This window comes from Sphaeramia orbicularis, chromosome 16 (genome assembly GCF_902148855.1).
Source record: "Sphaeramia orbicularis chromosome 16, fSphaOr1.1, whole genome shotgun sequence".
Taxonomy (NCBI): domain Eukaryota; kingdom Metazoa; phylum Chordata; class Actinopteri; order Kurtiformes; family Apogonidae; genus Sphaeramia; species Sphaeramia orbicularis.
Window position 1 is genome coordinate 40,775,389 of NC_043972.1, and position 16,409 is coordinate 40,791,797.

The 16,409-nt window shown below is 35.0% G+C and overlaps 1 long non-coding RNA gene across 1 annotated transcript; it reads left to right on the forward strand.

Moving 5' to 3' along the window:
- Positions 1–1,789: 1,789 nt before the first annotated feature.
- Positions 1,790–16,121, forward strand: LOC115436118 (uncharacterized). Its single transcript, XR_003937779.1, has 3 exons — positions 1,790–2,066; positions 10,361–10,370; positions 16,111–16,121. It is a non-coding gene; the product is annotated as an uncharacterized LOC115436118 (long non-coding RNA).
- Positions 16,122–16,409: the final 288 nt, after the last annotated feature.

The following is a 16,409-nucleotide window of genomic DNA, read 5'->3' on the forward strand; positions in this document are numbered from 1 at the left end:
AATTCTAACAGAGAAAATGGGATGTAAAAATGGAGCTTAGTGAATTTAGTAACTGTCAGCAAATATTGAACATTTATTCTCGCATTCAATTCCTTTTGTCGAAACTAGAACAGGAAACTGGAAAACACGAGTGGATTTGCTGGGGAATATTAATTGAGGAAAGCCTCCACATGTCAACCCCTTGGCTTTGATTCCACACTGATAGATGTCTGAGTGTGTGAAGCAGGAGGCGGGTGGGGTTATATCCACTGATCAACCCATAAATCAATCAATCAGGAGCTGCAGAGTGAGTCTGTTATGATCGCTCAACCAGGACTCGAATAAGGAAGTGAGTGACAGAACAAAGTAAAGCAATCAACTGTTTATGGGGGAGTGGGAAGACAGGCAGTCAGGAGCCTCCATGCATCACGCTGGATGTCAGACTAGCTGGAAAAATAAGCAGCAGGCAGCAAGATTTAAGCTCACCTGCAGACAAAATATTTAGTGGAGTCAGGATAAACTCGCAATCATAGAATATGTTTCTCTCAAAATATGATATGAGCTGTAATTGCAGTTGTACTTATGTAAATATGAATATAGCCATAGAGTTTTATTGCTTTCTACTATTACTATTATATTTTGTACTATTTGTTTTGGGGTTTTTTGCACTTTATCATGTTGCTGCTTTGACCAGTGAATTCCCCCAATGTGGGATCAATAAAGTTTCATCTAATCTAATCTGAAGCTTAATATGTATGTAAAAGAACTGTTCATCAGATCCCTTATAAGTAAAGAGGTCATTGATTTGCTCCATGATTTCAAGTTTCTATTAATATTTCTAATTAATGTTTATGTTGCATTTTACTGCTGTGGATGTTGAGCTCATTTTAAAGGTTCAGTGTCAGATTTACATATGTTTAGGTAAATTTAGACCGGACTCTGAGTCTGTCATTTGTTTACATTTTAGCCAAAATGGAATTTTGAAAACTAATTTCTAAGCTAATGGCTGTCATAGTTGCCCACAATCAAATGCAGTGACTTCTATGTAGAGGACTTGGGTCGGTTTTTCTGCAAAAATCTTTATGATTGCAAGTATTGAGGTGCCACTTCTGCTCCTCTACAGTAGCAACAATGTACAACACTAGTTACTGTTAGTTTAGAAATGTAGTCAGCCAATGTCAATAAACAACAGGTTCTCAGTCTTGTACAATTTTCCGGTAACAGCACATGCAAACATACATATTAAATTTTAAAGGGGTCGTATTTTGCTAAACCCACTTTTATTAGTCTTTGGTACATTTATTTGTGTATTTGGGGACCCTAACAGTTTGAATTTTAACCTTTCAGGTGTAGCAAAGCTATCTTTATATTCATTTTGGCAAAAACCGAGTCGATTTCTACAACCCGTTTGAATTTCTGCTTAATTAGTTACGTCATGACATTTGCACATATAAGGTCAAGACCTTTCTGGTGACCATTGCTCAGAAATAGGGTTGAAGATGGACCAGTGGAGTTGAATTAATGAATTCAGACCCATGCGTAGCATTTACAGTTTATGTAGACCACAGAGAAATGTTTTAAAATGCATAATTCCATTTAAAAAAGCAAAATATCACTCCTTTAAAATACCTCACATTATTGTATGGTTGCTTGTCTTACCGCAACAGTCCAGTTATCAGTTGTGACATTGAATTTTCTATCTAATCTGAGAAAGTTTAGAAGGAGTTCATTTATCTTAAGAATTAGGAGAATTTTTAAAGCCATGAAGGTACAATTCATCCTAAAGTTGAACAAATGTAATGTGAGATAGCTGGTCTATGCATGAATTCTGGTGCAATAATGTGAAAAGTATTGTGTACTGTGTAAATAATATGTGCATGGTTGAAATATCTGGCTATTGTATAGAATTTTACAGTTGTTTGTGCTTTAACTGTTTTTTTATGGAACATCTGTGGGACAACAGATGGAAACTAGCCTTTGGCTAAAATCTGGAGTGTTTATATTCATGTGAAAACATGTATGTTCATTAATGCTCACTGTCCCGTTCAAATAAATAAATTGAGAATGAAAATTGAAATTGATTTTTGGTTATTGGTTTTTGGACCAGAGGGTGATGTAAAACAACATTATGAAATGGAACACGGCAAATGTAGCACACTGGTAATACTTGCCTCTAAGATACAGTCGAGTATAAGCACCTTCCACCAGTGGAAAAAAATCTGTCCTATCCTAACCTTATCCTATTTTTAATTTTTTAATTAATTAATTTATTTTCTATTTATAGTTGGTCCTTACCGCCACCGTTTGCTACTCATACACACTATAACACTGTGTAATTGTTTACCTCCTTAACCTTGATCAGTGACTCAGTGACCCCCTTGCTTTGCTTGAAAAATAGGGGGAAATGACAGAGGTTAGTGCTGTTGCAATGAGAAATAAACCGGCACTATGTTTAGTTCAGGTAAAAATCACCAGCAGCTGATTGGTTTGATGTATACTGATGTGTGTCTGCATAAAGTCATCCCCTGTAGATGTAAACACTGTACGTTCCATTTTGTTCCAGTCCTGCACCACCCTGACTAACCTGCTCTGAAAGGTAGAAAAAAAAAAAAAAGACTCCATTCAGACGTTAAACTTTTTAGTGTTGCACCCTGTCACCACTGCAGTGGAGCAGAGGAGCTGCAACTAAGAATTCAGGAGTGAGTATAAGAATTTGTATGGAAAAGCTGCCCCTGCTCCTTGACAACAAAGCGGGTGAACTGTTATTATATGACATCTTAAAATTTGAGTTGGCTAACATCAACAAATGAGCTCCTAGCACAAAATATACACTAACAGAGGAACAAAAATGCACACAAATCACACAAGTCGAACCTTTAATTTAAAATGAATACAAGATGGACGCAATAATAGTAAAAGTACAGCAAGTCAATATGGAAATCACACAAAAATTACATGTTTTTTTTTTTTTTTTTTTTTTTTTTATTGGTTTATTTACTAGGGACCATACACATTTATGAACATTGCTGTATGAAAAATACATCCATGTAAATATGCCAGAATTAGTAAAAATAACTACTTTTCATCTGCAGTCCCTAGGCAGGTGACGAGACATAAAACAGCCAACATTAATACATCACTCATTCATTATGAATTAAAAAATTTTAAATTACAAATAATGATGACATAGGCATCATCAAAACAAACAAATAAACACAAAAATAGACATAGTATGATCACAGGGGTATTAGCCTATACATTCACCTCTATACTTACATACAGTTTAACAGAGAAAGTGAATGGGTGATGAAATGTATGTCAGTTAAAAATGAGTATATCTCTGGTTTTCTAGGAGCCACTGTTTTGAGTGAGTATTGTGAAACTGGCTATTTTTTACTTTTCTTTTTTCAGTTCCACTAATATTGTCCACATAATATTACAGTAAAGCGATACAGTAAATAGCCGTATTGACAAGCTTTTGAACATATGTCACCGCTGTGAAGTGTTAAAGGCCTGGTACAGAGTTAAATCAACACCTCCCTCACAAGTATCTTATTTTTCATTTGTTCCGGGCAATTCTGCTAAATTATAACACACATTTTATTTGCACGTCCTGTGTCATTATCTCTACTTACACTGTTAAAGGGTTTTTGTTTTTTTTCATGCTTTGTGTGTGAGGTTTTATCTACAGAGTCGGAGTGTAAGCCAGTCTGGGAAGTGAAGTCAACACTGTTTATCATGTCAGGCAACAGAAAGAGTTTCTGCTTATATGGAAAATGTGCAAACACTGACTTACTGCACAGTCCTTGACAAAAATGAACACTGGGTACTTTTGAGCAGTATAAAAAGAGCACAGAAAACAATGAACAGCCCAAAAACTGCTCGACTAGCTGTGCTTAGAAGTTCTGCTGGGTGTATTTAACTATGAGCACCACCAGTCGACAACACAAACCACACCTAAAGTCACAGCCCTCGAGTTGCTTTTGCCATTTAATTGTTCCTTTAAAGAAGTGATATTTTGCTTTTTTAAATGGAATTCTGCATTACGCACAATTATGCAGTCTCTGCCTGTCTTTAAATCACGTCTAAAAATGCACTATTCCTCATTGGCTTTTAATCAATGAGTTGTATTTCTTATGGTGTTTTATCAGATTTTAATTGGTCTTTGTTTTTATGATGGTTGTATTTTGTTGTTCTTAAACTGCTTGTACCCTGTGTTATCACTGTTTTTACTTACTTATTTAATTCCTTGTTTTATGATTTGTGTACAGCACTTTGGCCAGCTGTAAAGTTCTTAAATTGCTTTATAAATAAAGTTGGTATGGTATGGTATTTTAAAACATTTCCCTGTGGTCTACATAAACTGTAAATACTATGTTTGGGTCTGAATTTTTCATTAATTCAACTCCACAGGTCCATCTTCAACTCTATTTCTGACTAATGACACCAGAAAGGTCGTTTATTATTTACACTATACTCAATACTTTTCACATTATTGCACCAGAATTCATGCGTAGACCAGCTATCTCACATTATCTACTTTTGTTAAACTTTAGGATGAATTGTGGCTTCATGGCTTTAAACATTCTCCTAATTCTTATGATAAATTAACTCTTTCTAAAACTTTCTCAGATTAGATTGAAAACACAATGTCACAAACTGATAACTGGACTGTTGCGGTAGAACAAGCAACCATACAATAATACAAGGTAGTTTAAAGGAGTGATATTTTTCTTTTTAAATGGAATTATGCATTTTAAAACATTTCCCTGTGGTCTACATAAACTGTAAATGCTATGTTTGGGTCTGAATTCTTCATTAATTCAACTCCACAGGTCCATCTTCAACCCTATTTCTGAGTAATGACACCAGAATGGTCGTTTTGAGCGCTGGCCCTTTAAATGCAAATGAGCCACTTCATGCCCCGCCCCCTCCAGGTTGTTGGCTGTGCTGCTCTGTCCCGTTCAACCAACAACTGAACATTTTAGGTAATCGGCTCAAAGTTTGGACATATTTTCAGTATGGACTACAACCGCTGACTGGGGTGCCATAAAGTGGGAGTAAACATGACAAATTCATGGTGCTCGGCATTTGTGGGGGGGCCCATAGAGCAGTGGAGGGGGTCCAGTGGATAAAGGTTAGAAGTTGTGAAAATGTTGTGTAAGATCCGCTGTATAATAGAGGCATAAAAGTCGGGAATCGGACATTGAAAGCATGTTAAGTTTCAGTTTCGTTTCACGTTAGCGTAAGGTATGTTAGTAATGGATCGCACCCCCACACAACTGCTCCGACAGATCGACAAGATACTGAATTTAATGAAGGGTCCACAACATTTACCTTTCATGGGTCCCACAATTGCTAGCGGCGCCCCTGACTGCTGCTGCTGACAAACAATATGGGGTATTTGGAGAAATGTTCATCAGAAGTCTTGACCTTATATGTGCTAATGTTGTGATGTAACTAATTATAGATGTAACAAATTAAGCAAGAATTAAAACAGGTTGTAGAAATCCACTCGATTTTTGCCAAAATGAATATAAAGATAGTTTTGCAGCACCTGGAGGGTTCAAATTCCAACTTTTTGAACTATTAGGGTCCAAATACACAAATAAATATAAATGGAATTACGCATTTTAAAACATTTCCCTGTGGTCTATATAAACTGTAAATGCGATACTTGGGTCTGAATTCTTCATTAATTCAACTCCACAGGTCCATCTTCAACCCAATTTCTGACTAATGACACCAGAAAGGTTGTTTTGAGCATTGGCCCTTTAAATGCATATGAGCCACTTCAGGTCCTGCCTCTTCCAGGTTGTTGGCTGTGCTGCTCTGTCCCGTTCAACCAACAACTGAACATTTTAGATAACTGGCTCGAAGTTTGGACATATTTTCCGTGTGGGCCACAACCACTGCTGTTGACAAACAATTATGTCGTACTCGGACAAACGTTCATCCTAAGTCTTGACCTTATCTGTGCAAATGTCGTGACGTAACTAGTTATAGACGTAACATATTAAGCAGGAACTAAAACAGGTTGTAGAAATCCACTCCATTTTGGCCAAAATGAATGTAAAGATAGCTTTGCAGCACCTGGAGGGTTCAAATTCAAACTTTTTGAATTATTAGGGTCCAAATACACAAATAAATATACCAAAGACTAATAAAAGTGGGTTTAGGAAAATATGTCCCTTTTAAACAAAGTTTAGAGCCAAGTGATTTTACTTGCTGACACATTCTGTGTACTGCCAGCACCAACAGAATCTATCAAAACGGTCCACAGATCAGTTTAGTTTTTATGTCAGTCGGATCATTGTCCACAAACCAACACACAATAAAAGTTTATAGAGCCTGTGGAGAAAGCGTTACCGCTCAACTGAGTGCCTAGTGCGGTTTGAACTGCTTATGTTGTCAGCCACAGACTACAAAGTTTTAACAGCGTCTCTCTAAAAATTTGCTGAATATGTTTAAACAGTGTGAAGTCAAATAGACAACCAGTGCACAGTATCCATCTGAGAGCAGACAATGTGTTGAATATTTCTCTCCTAATGATATCCTGGATGGTAAAGCTGGACAAATGTGTTGGCTATGATTTAAACTATCAACATGTGCTATTGAATGAACCCGGAAAGACCCAAACAGCCACTGTCGACCAAAACCGTCTACTGATCTAATCTCTTTAATACCTGTTGATCCATTAATCCTATCAATAAATAACATTGGCAGGGCTCATGACTGCGACTGAATTACGGTCGCATGCGCCTGAGAATTTCGGTAGTGCGACTGTTTTTGAGATTACGATCGCACGGTGCGCCAATAAAAAAATGAGCGAAAATTAATACGTACGCCTAGAATAATGGCTGCAGAAGTAACTCGTCAGCTGAAAATAAACAAGCTCCACGCCCCGCTGACTGAAGCGGAAAATCTAGTCCCCGCCCCCTCGCGTGCGCATCTCTGCGGATGGTCCAACACTGCATGACTTCGATGCACTGCCAGCGGTCAGGAAGTACCTACACTCTGGCACCAGGTCAAGGAGACTTGACTTCAGGCGTGGTGTAGACCACAGTGACTAAGGGCCTTTAGGCCATGAAATAAAAAAGTTGGTTGTTGCAAATAATGGTGTGATTCGTCTTTCTTCTCCAAGAACCAACTAAAGTATATACCACACATTGACAATTGTTTTGCACCTGTGTCAATGTAAGCTTTTTCTTTCATACTCTATTCAAATACTTTATTCTAGGTTGTTAACATTGCTTAAATACATATAGGAATATTACTTGGTATGGCCAAGAGTTTTGCTTGTTCTCCAAATTTTTTATATAATAGTGGTGCGCCTAGATTTTAGCCTGTGCTCCTAACTTTTTAGGGTTAGGAGCACAGTGCTCCTAACTTTTTAGGGTTAGGAGCACAGTGCTCCTAGGTCAAAAAGTTAATTTTGAGCCCTGATTGGTCTACAATTTTTTTGAAATTATCTGCTTCAGAGTTGAAATATGATCAGTGTTATGTATTTTAATAAGATTAATTGAAAAACAAGTGACAAAAGTGCTGGATTGCTGATGTTTTCAAGGTATATTCCACATATATATTGGTTTATATTCATTTATACAAGACATTAATAAATCTTCCACTAGACCGAACCTGTAAAGTGAATGTACTGTGCAGATAGTGTTTTGAAGTACATCTGGTAGCTCTGAAAGAAATATTCCCCCATTCTCTCATTAATTCTCAAATTTCACATTTTGACCTACGACTGTATCTTGGAAACTTTAATCAAGCAGCATTTTTGACTTGATTTTTCTTTATCAGTGACTCACACGTGGTAAAATTTCACTACTTTTATTCTTGATACATTTATTCACTCGTAGACCATTGTAACTGGTGTAAAATGCAGTTTCTCATCTTTTCATGGTCATCAGATATGACCCATTTGGACGTTCAGAGGCTCTGTAGTGAACGTGGAAACACCGTCATCTTCTACAACTTCAATTCACCAGTAAAACCCATGGGGTTGGATCAATGACAGTGGATGGAGACACTTGGTTTATGTTCAGTTAATGATAGATTTTACTAAAAAAGTCACCTTTTCTTCAGTTTTCTCTGTTTCTGATATAATATCCTTAAACTTTAATGTGAGCTTTTCTGAACATCTACATGATCAGTGAATTAAAATTAGGAAACTACCTGATGTTCACTGAAAAAACGCAAATTACAGAGGATAATATTGTAATAAATGGTGATGAATCACTTAGGAAAGGTTAAATAGAGAGAAAAATTCATTTGGGGACTGACACCAAAATAGCACTGGGTCTTTATGGGTTAAAGTCCAACACAGTCTGTGTTTTAAATTGTAGAATAAAATTAATCCCATTTGCCAAAAATGAATTTCACACTAATATGTGTGTCGAAACCACAGATATGCATAATTTCAACCTTTCTGAACCAAAAATGTGTTACCTTTTTACATTTCTACACACACCAGTCAGCCATAATATGATTAACACTGACAGGTGAAGTGGTAATGATGTTGATTATTTTGTTATAATGGCACCTTCTAGTGGGTTGGATGTATTAGTCACCAAGTGGACATTTAGACCTCCAACATGATGCATTTGAAGCAGGAACATTGGCACTGAAAAGGATGTGAATGACTTTGACAGGGGCTGAAATTATGATGAGTCAGAGCTTCGCTGAAACTGCGAGTCATGTTGGGTGTTGCCGGTCTGCAGTGGTTAGTACCCATCATAAATGGTCTAAGAAAGGAGAACTGGATCTCTGACTTACCAACGTGGATGTGCTGGGCAAGCAAATTCAACCCATGACTCAACCCATCAAAACTTATAGAAGCATCTCCTGCTAACATCTTGGTGCCAGATCCTATATTGTGCTTTCAGAAGTCCATGTCCCAAGTCAGATATATATATATTTTTTTTAGCAGAAGCGGGACCTACACAATACTAAGCAGGTTGTAATAATGCTAAGTTACCACTAATGCCTTGACCTGCATTAGAAGAATTTTGTTAGGGTATTAAACTGGGAACACACAACAGGATCTGTATTTTTGGAGATGCTCTGACCCCCCCTGTCATAATACCTTGAGCCTTGTTAAATCTTTCAGATCCTTATGGGGTCTATTTGGCTGTTTCCAACATGTCAGCTTCATGAAGTAAATGTTCACTTTGTGTCTAATGTACTCCAACCTCTGAAAGATACCATTGTGGCACACTATTTTGACTTCACCTGTTAGTGCACTTTACTGTCCATATTACTGAATAATTCCATTTTACTTTGCACATTACAGTTTATTGTTGCACCTTACTGTTTTTCTACCATTTTTTTATATACTTCTAATTTATTATGTAGTCCAATTAGGTTCATACTGTCTACTAGAACTTAGAAAGATTTCTTTTTCTTTTTTGTCAGACCAATGGAAAAAAAAAGTTAACTCTTTTACCTTGACATGTTTCGCCTACAACCTGTAGCCTTCCTCAGAAGGGTCACTTGCTGTTCCTGTGACGTGTCATTGTCAGCTGTTTTATCCTGTTTGCCAGGCAACAGAGGCATCCCAAAGAGGACAACATCCCAGGTGTGGGATAAGGTGTAGGAACCCTCATCCCTTTTCATGGTCCTCGGGGCCCATTTTCACGTCACAGTAACATCAAGTGACGCTTCTGAGGAAGACTACAGGTTGTAGCCGAAACATGTCAAGATAAAAGAGTTAACTTTTTTTTCCCACCTGTCTGACAAAAAAGAAAAAGCAATCTTTAGTGTGTTTGAATATTCTATGTTGATCTCATATTCTATTTTTGCTGTCTGCCATGCTGCTGCTGCACTATAATTTCCCAGTTTGGGATCAATAAAATATATCTGTCTATCTGTCCGTCCATCAGTCTGTCCATCTGTCTATCTCAGGGGTGTCAAACTCATTTTAGTTCAGGGGCCATATACAGCCTAATATGATCTAAAGTGGGCCAGACCAGTAAAATAACATAAATAATAGGATAAGAACTTACAAATAATGTCAACTCCAAAGTTTTTTTCTCTGTTTTTGAGTGAAAAAAGTCAAATTCCGTAATGAATGTTTACATCTACGAACCGTACTTGAACACAACATGAACAAATATGAACCTGAAACTTCTTAAGAAAAATAAGTGCAATTTTAACAATATTACGCCTTAGTTTATCATTTATACATGTGAATCACAACTTACAGGTCACAGTGGATCTACAAATACACAAAATATTAAGTAAGAGGCAGAATATTTGTACAATTCCACATACTTCTCTGAAGAAATTTCAGGTTATTCCCTTTTTTTGCAAAAGGCTAGTCTGTGAATCTAAACATTTTTTTTGTAATTTTACTTTTTTTTACACTACGACAAAGAGAAAAATTTGTAGTTTTCATTATTTATAGGTTTTTATGATAGTATTTTACTGATCAGACCCACTTGAGATTGAATTGACCTAAAATGATTCTAACATCCTTGACTGTTAATATCGTTTGTGTAATTTCTACATTTCACAAATTCATCCCATGGGCCAAATGGACCCTTTGGTGGGCCGGTTTTGTTTGACACCTGTGGTCTATCTAGTGATCAGAGTGTTATAGCTGTTATGGCCCTGAAAGTATGTTAATTTTTTTTTAATATTTGCCCACTTTATGCTGATATGTATGCACAAACAGCACCTCACTATAGTTACTAATAGTAAGTCACTTGTATCTGGCAAACATAAAAACCTAGGTCAAAAAATCTCAGAAATCTCAACCACCTCATACTCAATGAGGAAAGAAATAACTTAGGGGATTTTAGCTGATGAATACTTGGATATACACAAATTGAGATAATGTTAACATGAAACAGAAAAATGTAGGCTTTACATATCTGTAGCTTGCAGCACTGTTCAGCGGTAGTGTTTTCTTTTGATTAAAGGGTCAAGAAAATGTTTTTCTTCTCTAAAATTCTTTTCTTTTAGCAGAAAAGTATAACACAATGTATAACATTAAAGCACCAGTTTAAGTATAATGTCAAATAATCAACTATACATGATACTTTGTAAGTTTTAGATGGCTTGATGTCATCTGATTTCCCTGTTAAACAACTCTGATCTTTGGAGAAAACACATTAACCCTTTCATGCATAGTGGTCACTACAGTAGACAGTTATTCTACAGCTGTTCTCTTGTATATTCATGGGTTTTATTGTTTTAGTTCCATATCAGCCAACACAGTGGACACCTATGCATCATCCCACACATTGCAATTCATACTATTACTGTAACTTTGCCGTTCTTGATAAATCTGATCTGCACTAACACATCTGAGTGTAAATCAATTGCTTGTTATTGTTATTAGACTGCAGCATTTTTTTGTTTTGTTTTGGGTTTTTTTGCATATTATCTCCATAAAGTGAGTAATAACTAATATTACAGTATGTTAAAACATGACAAAACATCAGATTAGCAAAATTTAAAAAAAAAAAAAAAAATTCATAGTTTTCACACAGTGTATCAGTAAATATATGTTTCTTTGCTTCAAAAATTAAATGCATGATGTCCAGCTGACTGGATATTTTTTGCAACTCCATGAAAAATAGGTTCATAAAAAATTCTTCAAATCGCTTTGTTTTTTTCAGGCCTAAAGAGAAATAAAAACACTCAGGAAAAAACAACTTGATAAGGGTCAAAACACGGTATTCAAAATCTCTCTGACGGGACATTTTAGAGACAATTTGACCCATATTTTTACTTTTAAATTCATTTTTGCTTTAGTTAGACCACAAGGGATTATCCAAAACAAGGAGGTACTTCATAGTGAAATAAATGTTGGAATGGCAATCAATTAAAATTCGCTCTCTGACTGGACATTACTGTGTTTTGACCCATTAAGGTTCTCATAATTCATGCATGAAAGGGTTAAACACTTATTTTAATTCTCATTCAATCGTCCTCTATTTCAGTATCACGCAATCTAACTTTGAACTTTAATAATACCCTTGATCTGTACAATATTTCACCCAGAATACGCCTATTTGAATGAAAATCCCACTAGTGTTTTGAGTCCTGAGTATATGACGTCAACACTTGCTGTAACCCATATTAAAGCACCATCCATTAACTTACTTTACACAAGACTGGAGACTCCAGTAGTTAAAATGAATGCATGTTTGTACCTGTGTGTTTTTCTGTGATGTGTGTGTGTGCTTCTCTCTCGTGTTCCTCTCTCTTCTCCTGTTGTCCCGCATGAGTCTCTCTGAAAGCCCACTGTAGCCTGCCAGCACAGCTGACCTGTGGTAAGGGGGAAATCAATAGTCAATTCCATTTTGCAGCCAGCGTGTGACAGGTACTAGATAGGAGTGGATTGGGTGCATGTAAGGAGCAGGAGCGTGAGTCTGAGCTTGTTTGACCTTCCCTCTCTGACTCTCTCCCTCCCTTTCACCGTCTTTCAACCACGTCTCATGGTGGAAATAGCAGCCTTTGGTGTTTAACTAAAACCAGACATTCAGCATCATATGATACAGATTATGAATATGAGTACATACACTGTATACATAAGGACTCAAACAGCACGAAATAATACTACTAATAATTAGTGCTGTGTATTGGCAAGAATCGACGATACAAATCATAATACTAGAATCATGATACGATATATCACAATATATCACGATACTGTTAAAAAGGCAATTTTTCATTTTTTTAAAAATGTTTTAAAGATTTTTTTTTTTTTAATTATTATTTATTGATTTTACATTCATTTATTCATATATATGTTAAGATTTTTATATATTTTAAGATTTTTTTCCTGGAAGAACTGAATTACACCAGAAATATGCATACATACCAAACACATTTTTATTTGATCAAAATAGGATCTAATGCTATGTCACAAAATCTTCCCGTGTTAAAACTTAAATTATGTTTTACAGACATTACAGTTTTAGATCCTGTTCAAATGTTCATATTCTACTAGTTCAGATCTAACATCATAACATTATTTTTGTCCCAACAAAGGAACTAACATCTGCCCCTCAAACAGTAAAAAGTGCTTTTAGGATGATTCACATAACCATTATTTAAAAAAAAAAATTTAAAAATTATTTTAAAAAAGTAGCTAAAGATTTATGGCATTTTTATATGTCTATCTATATAACTCAAGGTCAATTAAATTAAAAGCTACCAACATCTTGCAGTATTCCTCAGAGGAGAGACTTAGATTAAAAACTTAAGGAAACGTTCAGGTCTGTGTTTTGTAAAACTACATTTTATAAAACTGAAAATGAACATTCAAACTCAAGTTTCATATATTTCACTATATTTCTCTATACCTCTTTTAACTGTAAAAACAGAATTTTACAACACCCCCCCCCCCCCCCCCCTTCTTCTCAGTGAGCCCAATTTATGTATGTATATCGTGTTGTCTAAGAGTTTAAGTGTGATATAAAATTCACAATAGTCATATGCAAATGCTGGTTTGGTATAGGGGAGGAATTACAACTAGAGCTGGCTGGGTTTTGGTTTTTAATATAAATATTCTTCTGAGTTTATAGAAAGGTGAAGTTCTGCCCCATTGGATGTGCCCCATGAGACCTTGAGAAAAATAAAAATGACGGTCAACTGTGAGAGATTAATAATTGTTTAACCCTTTCATGCATGACTTATGAGAACCCTTTGGCAAGATTTTTTGTCTTGAGTGTTTTTATTCCCCCTTAGGCATGAAAAAAACAATGTGATCGATTTTTTTTTTTTTTTTTTTTCAGTTACAAAAATGTCCAGGCATTTAATTTTTGAAGTAAAGAAACATGTGTTTAAAACCCAATATCAGAAACTACGGAAGAGAATTAGAGCCACTGGAAAAAAAAATACAATAAACTAGGGTCCAACATGTATTTCTTATTATTATTACGAGAAAAAAAAAACAGAATTCTGAAATTAAAGTCAGAATTCTGAAGAAAAAAAACGTCAGAATTCTGAGAAAAATTTGCAGAATTCTGAGATTAAAATCAGAATTCTGAAAAAAAAAAAAAAAAAAACAGAATTCTGAGTTTAAAGTCAGAATTCTGAAAAAAGTAAGAATTCTGAGATTAAAGTCAGAATTCTGAGAAAAAAAAAGTCAGAATTCACAGTTTAAAGTCAGAATTCTGACTTTTTTTCTCAGAATAAAATATATGTATATATATATATATATATATATACACATATATATATATATACATATATATATATATATACATATACATATATATATATATATATATATATATATATATATATATATATATATATATATATATATATATACGAGGGCTGTTCAATAAGTTCATGGCCTCACCCAGAAATACTGGTTGTTATAATACAGGATGTTACATTCTTTCGTGATGGGATAGTGATGCTTGAACATCGATGGACCAAGTGCATTGCTGTAAATGGAGATTATGTTGAAAAATAAAATATAAATTAACAGTCTGTGTTGTTCTGTTCTGGGTGAGGCCATGAACTTATTGAACGGCCCTCGTGTGTATATATATATATATATATATATATATATATATATATATATATATGTATATATATATATATATATATATATATATATATATATATATATATATATATATAAACACTTTTTTTTAATTTTCCAGTGGCCCTAATCCTCTTCTGAAGAAAGTGATATGAAAACAATGAAATAAAAACATTTTTAATGCTGCTAATCTGATGTTTTCTCACATTTTAACATATTCTTATGCTAGTTGTTACTCATTTCATGGAGATGACATGCAAAAAAAAGAACTTTGCGTCTAACAAAAACAAGTGGTTTATGCTCCAACATGTTAGTGCAGATCAGTTTTATCAAGAACAGCAAAGTGACAGTAATGGTCTGAATGTCAGTGTATAGGATGATGCATGAGCATCCACTGCGTTGGCTGATATGGAACTACACCAACAAAACCCATGAATATACAAGAGAACAGCTGGAGAAGAACTGTCCACTGGAGTGACCAGTATGCATGAAAGGGTTAATCTTATTTGAATTGTGCAATCAGCAAAACACTGTATCATAATGTTTGTGTTGAAATATAAGCGTACTTGTATAGAAAGTGGCTGTTTGTGGTAAAAGTAGTAAAGGAACATCTAGACTGCATCTCTCACCACATACCTCAACAGATTTTACATATCTTATCTTGGCAGACTCTACCATGTATAATAAAATGTTGATGCATAATTAATTTTACACAACACTTTGCATTAAATGACTGGTGTTAACAACTGACGGGCTAATTTTAGTTTATGTGATCTAGCTTCTTGTCTGTGTAAGCAGAGTAAAAATGAATCTACTAATTATATCCATGTAAAGCCTGAACCATTAAATCATTGACAAAAAATTCCAGTTCTTTGAAACTGGAGCCTTTATTGGTCCTTCTGAACAACCCCAAAACATTTTCTAAAAATATCAATTTCCAAGTATGACTTTCAGTTTTGTATATTTGATGCATCAGGTCTCAATGCTCAAATATTATTAATTTTGAACAAACAAAAACATAATATAACACAAACATGTCTAACAAATTGGTAATTCCTTTTCAAAACTGTCAAAGTTCTGTCTCCTTCCTCCTTAAAAACATTCCTGTAGTGTCACTGGAAAGGCCTCTGGTGAATGAATTCCTCCCCCCTGGTGGATTATCACTGTATTGCATGTATCTAATTGTATACATCAGGTTTTTCAAGAAAAAAAACATCACACTGATCTTGTAGAGGGCTTCAAAACTTATGTATCAAATATGATACGTTTGGTGTTATAGGGATATTCTGTTGGTCAAATGTTCACTTTTACTGTCCAACCATTTCCTGTCAGATTCTGGAGCAAAGACAGATAAAGTATAGTTCAAGCTACAGTCCCTAGCTATAGGTTGTGTTTTTAGATACTATTCATCCTATTACTGTGTATCTGTTTTATCAGTTTTAGTATATCTTACCTTCTATATCCGTATATTATTAGTTTTACGTCTTTTATTTTTACCTATATCTTTGGACAGCACTTTGAACACTTTGCATTGTTGTAAATGTGCTATAGAAATAAACTTGATCTTGACCTTGATAAAAAAGCAAAGAATTACACTCTTTAACTTCTACTCATAGATCAGGGTGTATTACACTGAGCTTAATGTTAGCAATGCTAAGTCAAACATACTCAACTCATAACCATTACTGTTGAATCCAACGTGTAGTTTATTAAAATAACCCAGCATGTTAAAGTGTGTAGAAAAAAAATACAATAATTCCCTCCTAAAGAATATATTATTCACTGCAACAAACTCAACCACAGTTAAATGCTTGGACTGTTAGCTTGAGTGTAGGATGATTGGATGCCATTATTTCAACTGAAACCACTTAAAGACTAGGCCTTAAGTATTTTTATATGTGACTCTAAATGTCGT